Raw genomic sequence first — 6,000 nt, 5'->3', positions numbered from 1 at the left:
AAGCCTTCATCTCAAGAGAAAGAACATTACATTACAGAGAAAGAAGACAAATAAAAAGTTATAGATGATCAAGAATTAGACCTACTTCCTTACAAGGATGTAATCCCAGCCCATAGGGTAAGCGGTCAGCTGTGCTCTTGCTGAAGTCTCTAAAGGTGAAGGCAATAATTATTCTCCAAAAAAAGCCAATGAACTTTTTAAGCAAAGGTTGCAAAGGTCCAGATCCATTGTCTCCTACATAAAGACAGAACAATAAGGAAATAAAGTGTGATAAATTAAAATGATATAAACCTTGGTTTCCAGAATGATGGATGAACATAAATGATTGGATAATTAAAGAAAAAAAAACTCACAGCGACAAGCAAACATTAAGAATGCACCATGTACAAAAAGAAAACAATAATTTGAACCAAACAAAAGGGACAACAATTCCAGATGACATAATAAAACAATCACAGAAGGGGAAATCAACATACTAGAATTGTACACAAAGCACACATACCTCATTTTCCTACATTTAGCTAAACGTGACCAACAGTCCGCACTTTCTATTGAAAAAAAGCAATGCATAAACCCCCTGACAAACATGTCTACTTGATGAGGTGGAGATCAAAATGAAAACCACAGACAGAAAAAGTGCATAAAAACTTTGCAGTGAAATACCAGAAACTGTTGCCAGCCAAAGCCAATTCATGATATATCAACAGCTTCAAGAACTTTTCAAAATCTATAAACAAGGCCTGATCATCTAATAGGGTGGGAAACATCAAAACTGTGAGCAATTAGACAGTAAACAAAAGCAAGGAGAAGTCGCAGGGCAAAACAAAATAAAAACTAATATACATATACGTGAGCTATCTAATCAGCTAGAGCAACATACCGAATATGAGATAATAATCAGAAATTTTGAATCATAAGGAACTCAGCAAATTTGATCAAACCCAACCTACTCCATGTGTACCACTTTCTTTATATATCTTAAAAACAATGATAATGGGGAAACAAAAACAACAACTAGATATTATGTTTCATAACCAACTCTTTAAAATTATTTATGGGAAAAGAATAAGTTTCATTCAAGATAAGAACCTACAAGAAACAATACCAAAATGCAAGCGCAAAACAACATATGATGGTTTCCTAAGTGTTAGATATTGATATCTAAATCATCAATAAATCATCAGAATAGCATAAAAAATTGTACAAAACGCAAATGCAATTAGAATAACACCCCATGCTCATTTGCCTAAACTATAAGATAGGTATCGTGTTAAACAAAGCCCTCTTAACCACCAAAAAAATTTTTGCAACTGGATGCGAGTAAAGATGAGAGGGAGACAGAAACTTAATCCATCCACAGGGACTAGATAAATTGACTGGTGTGCTCCATCTCTGTGCACAATAATCATTTATCATTCACCACATACCTGCAGCTTGTTCTTACAATTAGAAGATTTTAAAGCATAAACCAAAAAGAAAAACAAAAACAAACTAAATAACAGTTTCACCTTTTCTAGTTAGCATGATGGCAAATTGTCCAATGCAAGTACCAAAAGATAATACATGAAAGTAGAAAAAGAAGAGTAATTATACCTCATACATGAGATTGACAACCTCCGGCATTATCAATACAGGATCATACTCCTGCCGGCACCAATCTTTCATTGATCTCTCTCAAATGTTTGAGTCACCCTTTCTTCATCAAGGCTCCGCAACACATCAAGAAGGGGACCTATTCGGTACACAACTCATTACTCGTGATGTACATCTCCTGGGCTTTTGATGAGTGCTGAGAGAAACACATGTGATGCCAATGGCGCATTTCCTCAGAGATCCTCTTCCATTAGAAGCCGTAGAGGGGAATCATTGCGGTCAATCTTTAAAAAATTGTGAGAAAGTTTCCAAGAGAGGACCCCATTATATCCCATGAGCCACCACCAATGTGATTTTCCTTTGGTAAAACTTATCAACACACTGAATTGCATCAGGCAAACCTGGCATACGAAAAGGCCAAAGAAATCCAGCTTTGTAAACTTAATAAAGGCAACAAAGCCTATAGAGAACTGTGAAAACTACAAACAATTTCCTCAACAAATAGGAAACCGAGATCAAAGAATTAATGATAGCTCAAGGAGAAACCTTCACAGTGATAGCATGCATAGGAATTTAGTAATAGATAAGTTTCATCTATCAAATGAAATTTTCATAAAGAAACAAATAAATAGTCATATTATAAAACATCATTGTATACATAAAATGGAGAGAACCTCAATGAATTAAGGGTGAAAAAAAAAAGGGCTTCGAGAAAGTTTTTCCCAAAATAATATAAAAACGACCATGCACTCATAATATTGGCATCAAATAATACTATAACATGTGACTCATCATCATTTTCGCCCATGCATCATAATAATTTATGGTGAATTTACTTTGCACGATGGTAGGATAATAAAACTGCACCAGGATAAAGAAGTAATCAAGATCCGGTCATCATTTTGGACAAGAAGGCAGTTATCTTCTTGACAGAAACAACTAAAGTACAATTGCTTTTAGAACTGAAAAAACAAGAAGAGGAACAGCAACACATTCAAGTTCCATAGCAAATTTTCCAAAATAAATTAGTCACGTAATTGGCCACAAAACTAAATGCCAATATCCAACATGTTCTGAAACTTATAATCAAAACTTTTCAAATGCAAAAACCAATCTTACGGATATATATTCTTTTAACTTTTCCAAAACTTTTCAAATGCAAAACCAATCTACGAATTATATATTCTTTAACTTCCGTTTATTTAAATTATTGGGAAAGCAGAACTACAATGATCTAAGAATAAGCAATGCCACCAGCTCTAACAATAATTAATTTCACAATAGATTTCACAACCCAATGTGAACTTCAAGCAAAATTCCGTTTCCCAGAGCTCTTCTCAATAAACAAACAGTCCAGTTCAGTAAAACAAAAACAACGAAAAATGTTGACAATGTCAAAATAAACTTATGGCATTTTACTAATTTTCTTTCATTTCGATATCAGCGGGAATGATCAGTAAAACGAATATAAAATAAATATCTTGAAGCAATTGCACAAGAAAATACGAGAGAGAAAAAAGAAAAACGAAAAAGAAACCATTCTTCCTTTGCGCTTGTGAAGACAGAGCGTTCGGACATAGAAGGATCAATATCGTCGCTTTCTTCTTCCTCTTCTTCGGATGCCGCTCCATCGTTCCCAACAACTCTCTTCTAGAAGCAACTTTCTTGACCATGTTTCAAACTACTTTTTTTCTTAATTGATAAAATATAAACAAAAAACAATGGAGAATTGATATTGGCAAATAAGAAATATATGAAATTTTAGGGTTTTTCCATTTGCGAATGAATCTCGCTAAAGAAGACGTTGGTACATTTTATGATTTATATAGACATGAATGAAAACGGGCGTCGTTTAACTTAAGACTTTCGCGCCTCCCAGGCACTAAGATTTTTTCTTTTTCCTTTTTAAATTAAGAGATGTTAGATAAAAGTAGAGTTCCCAGCTGGATTGCTTTCTATCGGGTTAAAGCGGTACTAGAAGTCCCTCTCCTATAGCAAGATAATTCATTTTAGATCATCTACTTAAAAATTACTATAGAATTATCTTTCATATTGTAAATTTACAATAAAATTGATACGTGTACTACTTAACTAATCAATCATAAAAATCTAACATAAATAATCAAACATTGGCTAAAAAAATAATCCATGTCTTTATAATCAAGGTAAAAATGGTCAATGTTGAAAATTAAATTATATAAATAATCAAGTTCGTAAAGTGAAATAGCCACAAATGGAAAGTAGTCAACAAATGGAAAATTCATGAGCTTTTGGAAATGTGTTCTATGAGGTTTTTCAACAAAAGAATATTTAAAGATACATAAATGTGATATGATATATTTTGTTCAAATTATCAACAATTTAATGACAAATTTTAGTGATGTAAATTATCTAAATAAATTTTTAATATATAAAAATTAATTTGAAGCAATTTTTTAGTAAAGAGATTAAAATGAACTTTACATAGTACTCCTAGTAGACTTTGATTGTTTAATTCAAGCTTATAAATATATTAGATATAGTCACAATTATATTGTAGGTGAAATTTTTTAGGGTAAACTGAAAAAAGATAGTACTTAAAATATAGCGTATTTTTACTTGGTATTTAGATTTAATTTTTTTATTTTAGTTACGGATGCTATCGAAATTTAATATTTTTGTGTTAAATAGTTAACGGTTACCTTTTTAATGTTATATAATACAAAATTTAGCTTTCCAATGTTTACAAATTCTATCAATTAATCCTAAATCTAAAAATTCAACAAACTAACCATCAACTTTACACATTTGTCAATTATATAATAATGTATTGATAAATATTCATTTATTTAATTATAATGATAAAATTGTTTAAATATTAATTTAGATTACAAAGGCATATTTTAAAAATTTCTTTAATTAATATCACAACAAAAAATATTATTAAAAATACATTGAGTGAACATTAAAAATATAAATAAATATATTAAAACATTGAAAAATTCAAGTTAGTTGAAACATAAAAACAAAATAAAATTACTCAATAAAAGCAAATTTGAAAAATGAATGTGTAAGTAAGCAAGAAGAAGAAGAAAAAAGCATCTTTTAAAATGAAAAGTTTAAATTGAAAAAAAAGTTTTTATTACGCTATAATATTTATAGAGTTAACGGTGAGTAATTAAATTTAAAAATAATTTATGATTTAAATATTAATTTATAAATTTAAGAAATGATGATTTAATATACTTATGATTTAAGATGTAATCTAATATTATAATGAAAAATTGAATACAAATATATATATTACATAAAAAAAAAGAGATAATATATGTTTGATTATTTGAAAATCTAATCAAATAGGTAATTTTTATTTTTTAAAATAAATTATGATATATATTGGATTATTTAAATTCTAGATAATAAAACTTTGGTTTTAAATTTTAAAATTTAATTATTAAATATATTATTTTAAATATTGATTATTCAAATTTATTTTTTGCATTATATTATTAAGTAATATAAATATATAATAATTATTCATAAAGTTGTTCGGAAAATATGATAAAACCTAATGAATAACTCAATTATGTAATTTAAAAGAAATACTTCTTTTAAAAATGTGATAATGAATTTTAACATTTTTATGTTAATATCAAAAATCTATAATATATATTAATATCGATAATATTTAAATAAATATTTAAATTGAATCAAATGATAAATTATCTAATTAAATATTTATTTAAACTTTAAAAATTCTATTTATCTAATTAAATATTTAAATAATATAAATATGTAATAATTATTTTTAAAGTTATTTGAAAAAATAATGAAATCTAATGAATAGATCAATTATAACTTAAAAATACTTTTAAAAATGAGATAATTAATTTTTTAAAATTTATGTTAAAATCAAAATTTACATACATAATAATATATATAATAAATAAATGTTTATATAATAATATATATAATAAATAATTAATTATCTAATTAATTTTTTATTTAATTAAATATTTATCTAAATAGAAAAAACATAGATTCATAATTTAATGGTTGTACCTTATATATATATATGATATATGATATAGATTGTTTATTTATATTATTTATAATATTCTGATTTTCTTTTTCTTATTTCAATTTTGTCCAATTAAACCAATTAATTAAAAATTGATATTTGAGTCGTAAAACATGGTAAATTATCTTAAAATCATGTCATTCCTATTTTTATATCTAAGATAATATTATTAAGGACTACTATTAATAACTTTAGCATTTGGTCACTCATTAAGCATCAAACGATTGTGTCTGCATGTGTGTTTTTTTTTATATGTTATTAAATTAAATTCCCAAAAAATTTAAATCGTTTTGGTTTGCCCCAACAAATCCAACTTGAAACTGCAACGTAAGAAACTCAGATTTTAG

Source organism: Gossypium hirsutum, chromosome D06 (genome assembly GCF_007990345.1).
Source record: "Gossypium hirsutum isolate 1008001.06 chromosome D06, Gossypium_hirsutum_v2.1, whole genome shotgun sequence".
Taxonomy (NCBI): Eukaryota; Viridiplantae; Streptophyta; class Magnoliopsida; order Malvales; family Malvaceae; genus Gossypium; species Gossypium hirsutum.
The sequence above is the reverse complement of the archived record's forward strand: the minus strand, read 5'-3'. Positions refer to the sequence as shown.